Source organism: Bombina bombina, unplaced genomic scaffold (assembly GCF_027579735.1).
Source record: "Bombina bombina isolate aBomBom1 unplaced genomic scaffold, aBomBom1.pri scaffold_2195, whole genome shotgun sequence".
NCBI classification, from domain to species: domain Eukaryota; kingdom Metazoa; phylum Chordata; class Amphibia; order Anura; family Bombinatoridae; genus Bombina; species Bombina bombina.
In genome coordinates, this window is record NW_026512883.1 from 7,356 (window position 1) to 23,701 (window position 16,346).

Below are 16,346 nucleotides of genomic sequence, written 5' to 3' on the forward strand. Positions count from 1 at the left end.
TAGCCCTTATTCCTCGTAATTGAATTAATCGGAAAAGAAACATGTGTAAAAGTGTCTCCATCTTCATTCAGTGATCCAAAAACCAATAATGCTACAATAGTAGTCTAGTCCTTTCTCTTAAGTACTTCTACCTGGCGTCAGGTTGATACACCCTATAGTTTTCTATTGTATTCGCTACCTAAATGGTCGCGAAGCAAATCACGTGAAGTTACAGTGAAAGTTGGAGCGGACGGATTAGTTGTAACATTCATAATTTCCGATTACAGCGAATTTACGTGCAATCGAACATGTAGTAAGTGGAAAAAGGCTTCGGAATGATCAGTTGCGTAAAATTACGATCGCTGATGAAAATAGTGGTTTTTCGACCAGATCGCAGATTGGTACATATGAGAAGCAGATCGTGAGCGAATTTTGACGCGGAAATACAGACGGACGGTCACTTCGAAGCTTAGTGCATGGCGCCCTATGTCTAGAGGCGATATTTATTATTCTCTAATATTTACAAGTCATTTTCATATTTTTCTAAAGTATATAGCCAATTTAAAGTTTCTTGTCAAATTCTATAAAAGCATTCCAGAATTTTATTTTTTTAGGAGAAAAGTGGCAAACAAGAGAAATGATACTACCATGTCAATACAAAATATAGCAGTAACTTTTTAGAAACTTGTTGCTTGGAATTACAAATCAATTTTTTTAAAACTTGACTACTTCATAAGTGACATTTAAATAATTTGATTTATCATAGGTTAAAATAAAATAATTCAGAACAAAAATATTAAAGGGTTCAATCTGAAATTATCATATCATTTCTGTTATCTTGATGAATATTTGCATTTGACCATTTGTATTGCTTCTTATACGACTCGGTATGTTAGTATTACATTTAAGAACTTTAAATATTGTAGAACAAGTTTTAAAAGGAGTAACTTTTTTAACCCCTTAATGACAGAGGACGTACCAGGTACGTCATAGAAAAAACTTCCCTTAATGACAGTTGACGTACCTGGTACGTCCTCTGTTGTCTGAAGTGCTGGAAGCGATCATGATCGCTTCCAGCTGCTTACAAGGGATTGTAGTGATGCCTCAATATTGAGGCATCATTACAATCCCCCATTTTACATACCGATGCAGAAAGGGCCAGAGGGGGAGGGTTAGAAAGATGTATGGGGGGATCAGGGAGGTTGTGGGGTAAGGGGGGATCTATCACTGCAGACTTTATGCCAAAAAATAAAAAAAATAAAAAAAAAATATTTTTATTTCAGTACTGGCAGACTTTCTGCCAGTACTTAAGATGGCGGTGACAATTGTGAGGTGGGGAGGGAAGAGAGCTGTTTGAGGGGGGTCAGGGGGGGATCAGGGGGTGGGATGTGTCAGGTGGGAGGCTGATCTCTACACTAAAGCTAAACATTAACCCCACAAGCTACCTAATTAACCCCTTAACTGCTGGGCATAATACAAGTGTGGTGCGCAGCAGTATTTAACGGCCTTATTATTGCCAAAAAGCAACACCAAAGCCATATATGTCTGCTATTTCTGAACAAAGGGGATCCCAGAGAAGCATTTACAACCTTTTGTGCCATAATTGCACAAGCTGTTTGTAAATAATTTCAATGAGAAACCTAAAATTGTGAAAAATTTAAGTTTTTTTTTTATTTGATCGTATTTGGCGGTGAAATGGTGGCATGAAATATACCAAAATGGGCCTATATCAATAATTTGGGTTGTCTACTACACTACACTAAAGCTAAAATTAAACCTAAAAGCTCCCTACAAGCTCCCTAATTAACCCCTTCACGGCTGGGCATAATTCACGTGTGGTGTGCAGCGGCATTTAGCGGCCTTCTAATTACCAAAAAGCAACGCCAAATCCATATAGGTCTGCTATTTCTGAACAAAGGGGATCCCAGAGAAGTATTTACAACCATTTATGCCATAATTGCACAAGTTGTTTGTAAATAAATTCAGCGAGAAACCTAAAGTTAGTGAACAAAATTGTGAAAAAGTCAACAATTTTTTTTATTTGATCGCATTTGGCGGTGAAATGGTGGCATGAAATATACCAAAATGGGTCTAGATCAATGCTTTGGGATGTCTTCTAAATATAAATCTATACATGTCAAGGGATATTCAGGGATTCCTGAACGATATCAGTGTTCCAATTTAACTAGCGCTAATTTTGAAAAAAAGTGGTTTGGAAATAGCAAGTGCTACTTGTATTTATGGCCCTATAACTTGCAAAAAAAGCAAAGAACATGCAAACATTGAGTATTTCTAAACTTGGGACAAATTTAGAAACTATTTAGAATGGGTGTATTTTGGTGGTTGTAGATGTGTAACAGATTTTGGGGGTAAAAGTTAGGAAAAGTGTGTTTTTTTTTCAATTTTTTCCTCATATTTTATATTTTTTTATAGTAAATTATAAGATATGATGAAAATAATGGTATCTTTAGAAAGTCCATTTAATGGCGAGAAAAACGATATATAATATGTGTGGGTAAAGTAAATGAGTAAGAGGAAAATTACAGCTAAACACAAACACTGCAGAAATGTAAAAATAGCCATTGTCATTAAGGGTAATAAAATTGAAAAATGGTCCGGTCATTAAGGGGTTAAATTATTAGATGAGAAAATTGAAATATACCCTCACAATATGTTTAAAGAGGATGAATAATTGGGGACTAGAAAATCTTCCCATTTAGGTGCCAGGATTATACTTTCAGGGATCATTTCTATAGGTTTTGTTTGGAGAAATGTGCTTGAAAGTGAACAATTTTGCTTTCCATGATGATGAGCTTGAGTGTTTTCTCTTCAGTTTGAAGACTGTAAGCGATGCTGTTTTAAAGCAGCTGTTTACTATTGATGACTGTTCCACTTTTTGTATAGAAGTGTTGGCGAGAGAAAACACAAGCTGAGTGGCTAATATACTAATTTTCAAAAGAAAAGCTTTATTTAAGAGCTTTATTTTCAAGAAATTGTATGTCAGTAAACATAAAATTAATGTTTGTGGAATGTCAAGAAACACTGAACATCTGAAACATTGACAAATTGATACAGGGTATGTCTAGAGGCGATATTTATTATTCTCTCATATTTACAAGTCATTTTCATATTTTTCTAAAGTATATAGCCAATTTAAAGTTTCTTATCAAATTCTATAGAAGCATTCCAGAATTTTTTTTTTTTTAAAAGAAAAGTGGCAAACAAGAGAAATGATACTACCATGTCAATACAAAATATAGCAGTAACTTTTTAGAAACTTGTTGCTTGGAATTACAAATTAATTTTTTTTAAAACTTGACTACTTCATAAGTGACATTTAAATAATTTGATTTATTATAGGTTAAAATAAAATAATTCAGAACAAAAATATTAAAGGGTTCAATCTGAAATTTTCATATCATTTCTGCTATCTTGATGAATATTTGCATTTGACCATTTGTATTGCTTCTTATACGACTTAGTTGGTATGTTAGTATTACATTTAAGAACTTTAAATATTGTAGAACAAGTTTTAAAAGGAGTAACTTTGGGGGGCGGAGCTAGCCTGTGAGCTGTGAAGACGTGATTCTTATACGACTTAGTTGGTATGTTAGTATTACATTTAAGAACTTTAAATATTGTAGAACAAGTTTTAAAAGGAGTAACTTTGGGGGGCGGAGCTAGCCTGTGAGCTGTGAAGACGTGATTGCATAGAGCTCCTGAGGAGTGATAGAAAAATAGCTTTAAAATAGTGTCTTTTTTTTTTGTTTTGCCCTTTTATCCCATTACTGCTATACCTTGAAGGGATACTCTGCTGACCACTCTATGCTGGGACTTTAAATTAGGCTATAGTATATTCCCTGCGGGACTGGTCCGTATGCGGCCCTGAGAGAACCCCTAAAAACGGACCTTACAGCAAGCGGCAGGACAACAAGCACCGGGTAATTGAAAATACCCCTCCGGACACCTACCTACACAGACCCATAACCGCAGACTACAAGGAAGGAGTTGTCCTGCCGGGGGAAAAAAAGGGCGTGAAGGATCGTCATTACTCACTGACGTCATTGGCCAGAGACAGAGTGAAAGGCCCGTGTAGACGCCAGCTACCAAGCGGAGGACAAGGAGCCGAGAAGTGTGCAGGCTTCCGACTACGCGACACTTCTGTGTGAGTACAGCGGGCTAGACCTGGGGGAGGACAAGAGCGCAACAAACAAGCACAATTCCTGCAAGCCACTGTGCGCCGGAGGGCCGAGGCTCCGCTCCGGTGCACACTTGCATACTCTGCCACTGTTTTGGATAGCGGGGTAATAGTAACAGTTAACCTGAGTCTTTCTGGACTGCCTTGCCTTAAGTGGCTTATTAGACTCATATCCTTCCCAGGCTCAATATTTGCTTGCACCTGCTTGGCCCTCAGTCTAAGACCCCAGTACTCCTACCTTACACACAGCCTACATCAGACTGCTGAGTTCACCTGCAACTGGTGCCCTGCCATTACCATTCAGGCCTGGCATTCTGAACCTTAACTGGACATTATTGTCATCTTACAGATGTTAGTGCACTAAGCCTTGATTAGCTGGATGCCATTTAACTACTCATATTGGCCATACTCTGACCACTGCAGTACCACGAGGTCTCACCCCCCTGGCATAGTGTGGTGCTTTTGAACCTTTTCCAGATACAGGAGATTAGTAACATCGCTGCAAATTGCTCTGTCATCCCTGTCACTTAATAGAAGGCATAACCTCTGCATATATTAACAGCACAGAAAAGGGCAATTCTGCTGTGTCTCTCCCTCCCCTTTCCTGCTCCTTCCTGGGGCAGGTCATACCCTAGTTCCCTTTTCCGTCTGAGCCCAGTGGTGGCACTTCCCCTGGGGAGAGACACATTTATCTTTGAGTTGCCAGTTCCAGGAGCTATCCATTGCTCACCCACCTGCTGAACAGTCTTATAACCACAAGTGCAACAGCCTGTACTGAAGATATTTCTCACTTATTTAGCTTGTCCAGACTGGTAATGATGTGCTAAATTCTGCGGCACCCCTCCCCACTGGTGCGAAACAGCTGTGCCTACTGGGCCTCCCCAGTTGAGACCCTGCTTTTGACAACAGATACCCCTGCTTTCAGGGACCCTGCTACACAATGTCACAACAAGCCAAAAGAAAGTCTAAAGGCCCCCATCCCTCAAAGCACATGGTCCGAGACCATTTCCAGCCTATTAGAGATCCTATACCAGACATCTCTGATGATGACAGATCTATCTCTCCTCCTTTATCTGAAGGGAGGGCCAGTGTGAGAAGTTCTCCACCCTCTCGCACGCAATCTGAAACAGTCACCATTGACTCTATAAAATTGCTATTAGATCAACAAACTCAACCTTTTGCAAAAAGATTCGACAAGTTGGAGAGGTCTTTTGATGATCTGAGGAAAGACATTGTCACAGTCAACGAGAGGACAGATACAATTGAACGCAAACAAGAAGATTTACTTGTTGATCATACGAACTGGGTTAGCTATACTCAAAATCTAGCAGACCAGGTATCATCTCTAGAGGCGAAATTGGCAGACTTAGAGGACCGCTCCAGGCGGAACAATATTAGAATACGTGGAATCCCTGAGTCTGTGGGCCCCCAGGAGTTAGGAAAATGCGCCCAGGCGCTATTCAGAGCTATTCTAGGACCTACAGGAGAACATGATGTGAGAATTGATAGAATTCATAGAGCGGCTAGACCACAAAATCTCCCTATGGATAAGCCCCGAGATACCATAGCCAGACTTCACTATTACTCCTCCAAGGATAGGCTCATGAAAGTGACCCTTAGGCAACCTCAGCTTCCAGAACAATTTCAGGATGTATCACTGTATCCAGATTTATCCTCCTTCACCCTGCAACAAAGACGAAGCTTTATTGAATCCACAAGAACCCTACGCCTGCATCAAATCCGGTACAGGTGGGGATTTCCCACGAAGCTCATCATTACTAAAGATGGAACTCAACACACAGCCCTCACTCCGCAGCAGGCTCAGGACCTGCTGCGGGTTTGGAATCTACCTGCTGGAAATATGGAAGGTGACCCTCCCCACCCACAAGGAGTGGGTCCTCCGCTGAGACCGGGGGCACAGGCCTGGAATCCAGGCAGGCAGGAGCCGGCCCGACAACTTCCAGTTCGATGATCCAGTCTACTACTTTATGTGTCACTGACTATCTTCTACCTATAACAGGGCCCTTGTTGGCCGTGTTCCAGGCTAACCCTTGTTGGCCAGCTTATTTGAAGACTGAGACTGTCCCCAATGCCTTAAAGTTACTAAGAGGACTGGTAATGTACTAAAAACTGCACCAATGGTTAATTATTTGTTGTTTACTGTTTATTGCGTTTGTGGGTGCCTCGAGTGGGGTAATTGTTTTCTCAGGGTACCACACCTTCCCCTTACTAAGTGTTTCTAATAAAGACCACTCTTTACTCTGGCTATCTGTAACCACTTCTCTCTCTCTCTCTCTCTCTCTCTTACTGCCCTCTTTTCTGTCGGCTCCTCCTTTTCCCTTCTTCATCCGCCTCTCTCTTGCCCCTCACCCATACTCCTGCTGCTCCTTGGTGCCCCACCCTTTTGGCCAAGTGTAATGGGCTACTCCCCCCACTTACTAATTATTTGCTGGTTGATGTTTATTGCCCTTCTGAGGCCTGCATATTACAGATGTTATTTCGGGGGGCTATATCATCTTTATTGAATGGTGTCACAACAGGCCACTCTCCTTACCTATTTGCTTACCTTGCCCTCAACTTTACCCTCGCTACTCCTCCTTTGCATACTACGTGCCTTTCTACATATCCTATGTTTTACATATGCCTATTAATGTTTTATATGTTTATTAATTAAGACCTATATGCACTAACTGATGTATAACCTATCTATGCAAGTTAATTTCCCTTGGAAACTATGGCTACCCTAAATCCTTGATGATGTCTGGGGCTTGGTAAGATGTTGTAGTGTAAGCATGTTGTGAATTGACTCCAGCCCCGATATTCCTGATCATTTGCAAGGGTGCCTTTATTATGCTCTCTCTCCCTGGGATTCTAGTTTACTTTCTAATTTCAGGTTTGCTATTGGGAATCACAATTGTATGTTCAATCTTACCAGATATACACCCAACATGACGAAAAACAAAGACATAGCACAGGACTGCCCACTACACCCTCCCTGCCTAATACCCTTAGTTCCAACCCTTCCCCATACTTTTCTGCTCCCTTTTCCCCACATTAACCCTCTAGGCTACCTGACCACAGCTCTTTTAACAAGTAGTTAGATACTCACACATTGTGCACCGGTGGTGGAGGGGAGCCCTTTGGACCCCCCTCTTTACTGACCTTCCCTTCCCCCAACCGGGGACTAACTTATTTGGTACGGTTAGGGATAAACAATACTATCCTCCGTACTCCTTATTTGGCAGAGTGAAGCAGTCTCTGCCCAGTCCGAAGAACCTACCATATTACAGTGTTCCTTCCCTATATCCTTTCTTATCTTGACTATTCTCACTTACCCTCTCTCCATCTTCCCCCTCCCCCCCCCCTTTTTTTTTTTTTCTTCTCCACTTAACTATGAGACTTGCCACACTAAACATCCGGGGTCTTAATTCCCCTACTAAACGGAGCCTCCTTCTCAAATTCTTAAAAACACAACGACTGGATGTCGTGTACATACAGGAAACTCACTGGACGGGGCCGAGGGCAGCCATGTTTCGCCCTAAGGACTTCCCAATCTGCTTATCTTCAACCTTCCATAAAAAGGCTAGGGGAGTTACTATCCTAATTGGCAAGCAGGTCTCCTATGAACCTATATACCTGGAGTCTGACCCCTCGGGCAGATATATTATCTGTATTTGTCGGCTGGATAATATCCTGCTCACTTTGGTAGCTCTGTACTCCCCTAATGTCAACCAGACCAGATTCCTCAACCACCTTCTTGGAAAGGTAAACCGACTGGGGGAGGGGCAGGTTATCATAGGTGGAGACTGTAACCTGGTCTGGGACCCGAGCAGGGACAGAAAGTCGCAGAGAGGGAACCCTTCACAGCGGGGAGAGGAACACTACTCCAATCTCTTTAGAAATGCCGTAACTCAATATTCGTATCACGACGTCTGGAGAGCTTTGCATCCTGACGTGGATGATTATACTTACTATTCGGCCCCTTCCCGGTCTTTCTCGAGGCTCGACTATGTTTTTTGTCACTCGAGGTCGCTACAATTAGTGGAGGAGGCGAGGATCGTACCTTGTGCATGGTCAGACCATGACGCAGTGGGCGTGAGCATTACTTTATCCCCCTCGGGAAGCGGTGGATGCTCCTGGCGTCTCCCGGAATATCTTCTCGCGAATCCACAGATTCTTCTCTGGCAGCGGGAAATTGAGGAGTTCCTCTGTGTAAATGACACTGGGTCCATATCAGCACTATCCTTGTGGGCGACGCTTAAGGCCTATCTCCGCGGACTTTTTATCCAAAAGGCGTCGGAATCCAAACAGCTCAGAGGAGCCAGCTTAGCTCACCTCTATCATGATTACATTCTCTCCAGAAATCAGCTCAGAGGATCTAGATCGGAATCCTTGGTAAGGAAAGTTCAAGCACTTAAAAAGCAGATAGAGACCCGGGAACTGGAGAGGGTCCAGAGAGGGCTCTACTATCTGAAGCAGAGGTATTACCACAAAGGAGACAGGGCAGACAAGCTCCTGGCCCATAAACTCCAACAAAGAATTTTAATAAGTAAAATAGCATACATCACGAGAAATAATAAAAAAATTTACTCTCCCAATGACATTGGAGAAGCCTTCGCTGACTACTACAGTGAACTCTATCAGATCTCCAATGACCCCTCCGCGAATTTCGCTCCGGTGTTGGCTATCTCGGAGTTCCTTCGTGGCCTTCGGCTGCCGAGGGTCCCTGAGGACATGATGGACTCTCTTACCGCTCCCATAACAGTGGAGGAGATCGCAACTACAATAAAGAATCTTAAGACTCATAAATCTCCAGGGCCCGATGGGTTTGATGCCATGTTTTATAAAAAATTTGTGGGCCAGCTAGGTCCCCTTCTTACCCGGGTGTTTGGGGAAGCAATGGCTGCAGGCAAGTTTCCTCAAGAGTTTTTGGAGGCGTCAATTGTAACCATCCCTAAACCAGGAAAGAACCCTGAGTTCTGTGAGAGTTATCGCCCTATATCTCTCATCAATGGAGATGTGAAACTATACGCAAAAATGTTGGCATCCAGATTAAACAAAATCCTCCCGGTTCTGGTACACCCAGATCAGTGGGGTTCACCCCGGGCCATCAGGGCTCGGACAACACCCGGCGCCTATTGAACATTTTCTTTGAGTCTGCTGCTCTCGAGATCCCACTGGTTACCCTGTCGCTCGACGCTGAAAAAGCATTCGACAGGGTCCGGTGGGAGTATATGGTGGAGGTCTTGCGATCCTTTGGTTTCCCCCACGCCTTCACTAAGGTGGTCATGGCTCTTTACTCAGACCCATCTGCTAGGGTGAGGGGACTGGGATTCGTATCTAGATCTCTTGCGATTAAGAATGGTACGAGACAGGGGTGTCCCCTGTCCCCACTTCTATTCGCTCTGATGATGGAACCTCTGGCCGCCAAACTCCGGGCGACCGTTGCTATTCATCCCCTAGTATTACATGACATTCCGCAAGTTCTAGCATTGTTTGCTGACGACTTGACGATCTTTCTGACTGAACCGGAGGAATCACTCCCTGGACTATTTAAGATTCTGTCACAGTTTGCCAACCTGACATATTACAAACTTAATTATACAGTACTAAAACTGAGGCTTATGCCCTCTGCTTATCTGAGTCCACATTTGACACTTTGAAAGGGGCATACCCGTTCAAGTGGTCTAGGGATGGTCTTAAACATTTGGGGTTGTCCTCTCCCATGACCCCAAACGGATTGTAACCGCTAATTATGGATCCCTCCTCACAGAATTCCAACAAATGATCGCGGGTTGGAGGGTCGCGGAGGTTTCCTGGACGGGTAGGGTCGCGGCTGTGAAAATGCTTCTGTTACCCAAACTGATCTACTTTTTCAGGTGTCTTCCAGTTCTCGTCCCAGCATATCTGCTCAATCATTTCCAGTCCATTTTCACAAAGTACATATGGAAAGGAGGTCATGTGAGACTCCCATTGGCTCAGTTACAGAAACCTAAGAGGTGTGGGGGCATGTCAGTCCCCAATGTCTCTCTATATTACAAAGCTGCCATGCTCTCGCATATCTCGGCCTGGGGAGCCAAGGAGTCCTCCTCAGGGTGGTCTCGGCTAGAGCAAGGATCGTTACCTGCGGGCGTGGCCCTGGCCGATCTTATCTGGATACCGGACCACGCCGAAGTATTGAATGAAATCCATAATCGCATAATTAAGACCTGTCTGAAACTCTGAAGGGAGTTGAGATCCTCTGAACAGGTTGCTCCGCATCCTTCCCCAATACATTCTATCCGAGCCCTTTTACACTGCCTCCCGGATTCCCATCCCGGGAGATGGGAGGTCTTGGAGATCAGATTACTCTCAGATCTATATCGAGGAGACGCGCTGGCTATTCCCCCTCACACTTACCCGTTGGGAGATTTTCCTCGGGAATTACGCTTCGAATACCTCAGTTTGATATCACTTCTCCTGTCCTGGGGATTCCAGAGGTCAAACTTGAGAACCCTCACCAAAAGGGAGAGGAGATGGCTGGGGGGAAATCCCTACGGGGCACCCTGTCATTCCACTATAGAACTCTCCTTAACTCACCTCATTTCATGAAAACTCAGTCGGTGGTGGCTTGGGAGAGGGACATGGGGGCGGTAACCCCAGATGGAAGATGGCAACGCGCCCTCCAAGATGTTATTGCAGCAGTTCGATGCTCTAATCTGTTTGAACTCTACATCAAACTTCTGCTTCGGTGGCATCGGGTCCCGACCAGGTTACACAAAATGTACCCCACCCGGTCGGTAGACTGCTGGAGGGGTTGCAAGCGACGTGGCACCCATCTGCACATCTGGTGGGAATGCCCCAAATTGGGGCGTTTCTGGGCCCAGGTGACAGTTCTGCTACAGAGGCTGGGCCTTCTTGATACTCTCACTAGCGAAACGGCGCTTTTCCACCTTGGACTACAGAACCTCCCAAAACCATCCCACCTACTTGGAGCTATTATCCTGTTGGCGGCGAAACTCACTATCCCTAGACAATGGGCGAAGCATACCCCTGTCCTACTAAACTCAGTCCTGGAGTCCCTAGACTACATCCAGAAAATGGAAGAGTACGCGCTGAGGGTTGAGGGTCGTTATGACCTTTACTGCTCAATCTGGCTCCCTTGGGAAGAATACAGGAGGACAAAAGGCCCTAATGATTAGGTTAACCACCATATTGGAGAGCAGACTGTGGCGAAACTTAATTAAGGCGATATGGCTGCTTTGCCAAGGCGGCTGAGTCTCTTCCCTCCATTCCTATACTCCCCCCTCCCTCCCCCTTCCCCCCCCCCTTTTTTTTTTTTTTTCTCTCTCTCTTCCTTTCTTTTACTCCTTACCCATACTCATCTCTACCAATAGTTCTTTTGGGCCACCTAATTTTCCCCCATTCCCACGCTGTGTTCATTGGGTGGTTTACACTCAGTAGTTCATAAACTCAACCCCAACATATCTTAGACGGCTCTATACTCATAATAACCACTTCCTATTCTATGTGAATCCCAATAAGCACTTATGATTGTGAATATTGAGTCTCCTGCAGGAACCAGACTACAGATCCCATGAGTGGATCTATTTGATATAGTTGACATTTGTATGTTCTGTTCATTAATGTTCTAAATGAGGCAGCATTAGGGTCAACTCCCCGGCCTCATCGTTAGTCAGAGAATGTTTGTAAACCCAGGAAGTTAATGACTTGTACTATTGTCTATGACACTGTCTTTATTGCAATGTTTGTATACTGGACTTCGTTATTGCCTCAATAAAAATATATTTAAAAAAAAAAAGAAAAAAAAAAAGGAGTAACTTTTTTTAAATTATTAGATGAGAAAATTGAAATATACCCTCACAATATGTTTAAAGAGGAAGAAAAATTGGGGACTAGAAAATCTTCCCATTTGGGTGCTAGGATTTTACTTTCAGGGATCATTTCTATAGGTTTTGTTTAGAGAAATGTGCTGGAAAGAGATTTATATTCCAAACATTGAACATCTGAAACATTGACAAATTGATACAGGCTATGTCTAGAGGCAATATTTATTATTCTCTCATATTTACAAGTTATTTTCATATTTTTCTAAAGTATATAGCCAATTTAAAGTTTCTTGCCAAATTCTATAAAAGCATTCCAGAATTTTTTTTTTTTAGGAGAAAAGTGGCAAAAAAGAGAAATGATACTACCATGTCAATACAAAATAGAGCAGTAACTTTTTAGAAACTTGTTGTTTGGAATTACAAATAAATTTTTTTTAAACTTGACTACTTCATAAGTGACATTTAAATAATTTGATTTATCATAGGTTAAAATAAAATAATTCAGAACAAAAATATTAAAGGGTTCAATCTGAAATTATCATATCATTTCTGTTATCTTGATGAATATTTGCATTTGACCATTTGTATTGCTTCTTAAACGACTCAGTTGGTATGTTAGTACTACATTTAAGAACTTTAAATATTGTAGAACAAGTTTTAAAAGGAGTAACTTTTTTAAATTATTAGATGAGAAAATTGAAATATACCCTCACAATATGTTTAAAGAGGAAGAATAATTGGGGACTAGAAAATCTTCCCATTTAGGTGCCAGGATTATACTTTCAGGGATCATTTCTATAGGTTTTGTTTGGAGAAATGTGCTTGAAAGTGAACAAACTTGCTTTCCATGATGATGAGCTTGAGTGTTTTCTCTTCAGTTTGAAGACTGTAAGCGATGCTGTTTTAAAGCAGCTATTGTTTACTATTGATGACTGTTCCACTTTTTGTATAGAAGTGTTGGCGAGAAAAAACACAAGCTGAGTGGCTAATATACTAATTTTCATAAGAAAAGCTTTATTTAAGAGCTTTATTTTCAAGAAATTGTATATCAGAAAACATCAAATTAATTTTTGTGGAATGTCAAGAAATAGTACAAAATCACTTGAGGAGCAGTTATGGACCTATAAAAAATTTGAAAAGTTTGGTTTTCATTTTATAAACAGATTTATATTACAAACACTGAACATCTGAAACATTGACAAATTAATACAGGCTATGTCTAGAGGCGATATTTATTATTCTCTCATATTTACAAGTCATTTTCATATTTTTCTAAAGTATATAGCCAATTTAAAGTTTCTTGTCAAATTCTATAAAAGCATTCCAGAATTTTATTTTTTTTAGGAGAAAAGTGGCAAACAAGAGAAATGATACTACCATGTCAATACAAAATATAGCAGTAACTTTTTAGAAACTTGTTGCTTGGAATTACAAATCAATTTTTTTTAAAACTTGACTACTTCATAAGTGACATTAAAATAATTTGATTTATCATAGGTTAAAATAAAATAATTCAGAACAAAAATATTAAAGGGTTCAATCTGAAATTATCATATCATTTCTGTTATCTTGATGAATATTTGCATTTGACCATTTGTATTGCTTCTTATATGACTCGGTATGTTAGTATTACATTTAAGAACTTTAAATATTGTAGAACAAGTTTTAAAAGGAGTAACTTTTTTAAATTATTAGATGAGAAAATTGAAATATACCCTCACAATATGTTTAAAGAGGAAGAATAATTGGGGACTAGAAAATCTTCCAATTTAGGTGCCAGGATTATACTTTCAGGGATCATTTCTATAGGTTTTGTTTGGAGAAATGTGCTTGAAAGTGAACAAACTTGCTTTCCATGATGATGAGCTTGAGTGTTTTTTCTTCAGTTTGAAGACTGTAAGCGATGCTGTTTGAAAGCAGCTGTTGTTTACTATTGATGACTGTTCCACTTTTTGTATAGAAGTGTTGGCGAGAGAAAACACAAGCTGAGTGGCTAATATACTAATTTTCAAAAGAAAAGCTTTATTTAAGAGCTTTATTTTCAAGAAATTGTATGTCAGTAAACATCAGATTAATTTTTGTGAAATATCAAGAAATAGTACAAAATCACTTGAGGAGCAGTTATGGACCTATAAAAAAATTGAAAAATTTGGTTTTCATTTTATAAAGAGATTAATATTCCAAACACTGAACATCTGAAACATTGACAAATTGATACAGGCTATGTCTAGAGGCGATATTTATTATTCTCTCATATTTACAAGTCATTTTCATATTTTTCTAAAGTATATAGCCAATTTAAAGTTTCTTGTCAAATTCTATAAAAGCATTCCAGAATTTTATTTTTTTTAGGAGAAAAGTGGCAAACAAGAGAAATGATACTACCATGTCAATACAAAATATAGCAGTAACTTTTTAGAAACTTGTTGCTTGGAATTACAAATCAATTTTTTTTAAAACTTGACTACTTCATAAGTGACATTTAAATAATTTGATTTATCATAGGTTAAAATAAAATAATTCAGAACAAAAATATTAAAGGGTTCAATCTGAAATTATCATATCATTTCTGTTATCTTGATGAATATTTGCATTTGGCCATTTGTATTGCTTCTTATACGACTCAGTTGGTATGTTAGTATTACATTTAAGAACTTTAAATATTGTAGATCATGTTTTAAAAGGAGTAACTTTTTTAAATTATTAGATGAGAAAATTGAAATATACCCTCACAATATGTTTAAAGAGGAAGAATAATTGGGGACTAGAAAATCTTCCCATTTAGATGCCAGAATTATACTTTTAGGGATCATTTCTATAGGTTTTGTTTGGAGAAATGTGCTTGAAAGTGAACAAACTTGCTTTCCATGAAGATGAGCTTGAGTGTTTTCTCTTCAGTTTGAAGATTGTAAGCGATGCTGTTTTAAAGCAGCTGTTGTTTACTATTGATGACTGTTCTACTTTTTGTATAGAAGTGTTGGCGAGAGAAAACACAAACTGAGTGGCTAATATACTAATTTTCAAAAGAAAAACTTTATTTAAGAGCTTTATTTTCAAGAAATTGTATGTCAGTAAACATCAAATTAATTTTTGTGGAATATCAAGAAATAGTACAAAATCACTTGAGGAGCAGTTATGGACCTATAAAAAAATTGAAAAATTTGGTTTTCATTTTATAAAGAGATTTATATTCCAAACACTGAACATCTGAAACATTGACAAATTGATACAGGCTATGTCTAGAGGCGATATTTATTATTCTCTCATTTTTACAAGTCATTTTCATATTTTTCTAAAGTATATAGCCAATTTAAAGTTTCTTGTCAAATTCTATAAAAGCATTGCAGAATTTTATATTTTTAGGAGAAAAGTGGCAAACAAGAGAAATGATACTACCATGTCAATACAAAATATAGCAGTAACTTTTTAGAAACTTGTTGCTTGGAATTACAAATCAATTTTTTTTAAAACTTGACTACTTCATAATTGACATTTAAATAATTTGATTTATCATAGGTTAAAATAAAATAATTCAGAACAAAAATATTAAAGGGTTCAATCTGAAATTATCATATAATTTCTGTTATCTTGATGAATATTTGCATTTGACCATTTGTATTGCTTCTTTTACGACTCGGTATGTTAGTATTACATTTAAGAACTTTAAATATTGTAGAACAAGTTTTAAAAGGAGTAACTTTTTTAAATTATTAGATGAGAAAATTGAAATATACCCTCACAATATGTTTAAAGAAGAAGAATAATTGGGGACTAGAAAATCTTCCCATTTAGGTGCCAGTATTATACTTTCAGGGATCATTTCTATAGGTTTTGTTTGGAGAAATGTGTTTGAAAGTGAACAAACTTGCTTTCCATGATGATGAGCTTGAGTGTTTTTTCTTCAGTTTGAAGACTGTAAGCGATGCTGTTTTAAAGCAGCTGTTGTTTACTATTGATGATTGTTCCACTTTTTGTATAGAAGTGTTGGCGAGAGAAAACACAAGCTGAGTGGCTAATACACTAATTTTCAAAAGAAAAGCTTTATTTAAGAGCTTTATTTTCAAGAAATTGTATGTCAGTAAACATCAAATTATTTTTTGTGGAATATCAAGAAATAGTACAAAATCACTTGAGGAGCAGTTATGGACCTATAAAAAAATTGAAAAATGTGGTTTTCATTTTATAAAGAGATTTATATTCCAAACACTGAACATCTGAAACATTGACAAATTGATACAGGCTATGTCTAGAGGCGATATTTATTATTCTCTCATATTTACAAGTCATTTTCATATTTTTCTAAAGTATATAGCCAATTTAAAGTTTCTTGTCAAATTCTA

At 39.4% G+C, this 16,346-nt stretch overlaps 5 non-coding genes across 5 annotated transcripts; all 5 read left to right on the forward strand.

Annotated features, from left to right (window-relative positions):
- Positions 1 to 2,704: 2,704 nt before the first annotated feature.
- On the forward strand, positions 2,705 to 2,917 carry LOC128644588 (small nucleolar RNA U3). The gene has a single exon (XR_008400020.1). It is a non-coding gene; the product is annotated as a small nucleolar RNA U3 (small nucleolar RNA).
- A 9,859-nt stretch (positions 2,918 to 12,776) lies between these two features.
- LOC128644585 (small nucleolar RNA U3) lies at positions 12,777 to 12,992 on the forward strand. Its single transcript, XR_008400017.1, has one exon. It is a non-coding gene; the product is annotated as a small nucleolar RNA U3 (small nucleolar RNA).
- Positions 12,993 to 13,784: 792 nt separating this feature from the next.
- On the forward strand, positions 13,785 to 14,000 carry LOC128644586 (small nucleolar RNA U3). Its single transcript, XR_008400018.1, has one exon. It is a non-coding gene; the product is annotated as a small nucleolar RNA U3 (small nucleolar RNA).
- A 796-nt stretch (positions 14,001 to 14,796) lies between these two features.
- On the forward strand, positions 14,797 to 15,012 carry LOC128644587 (small nucleolar RNA U3). Its single transcript, XR_008400019.1, has one exon. It is a non-coding gene; the product is annotated as a small nucleolar RNA U3 (small nucleolar RNA).
- A 790-nt stretch (positions 15,013 to 15,802) lies between these two features.
- LOC128644577 (small nucleolar RNA U3) lies at positions 15,803 to 16,019 on the forward strand. The gene has a single exon (XR_008400009.1). It is a non-coding gene; the product is annotated as a small nucleolar RNA U3 (small nucleolar RNA).
- The last annotated feature ends 327 nt before the right edge of the window (positions 16,020 to 16,346 follow it).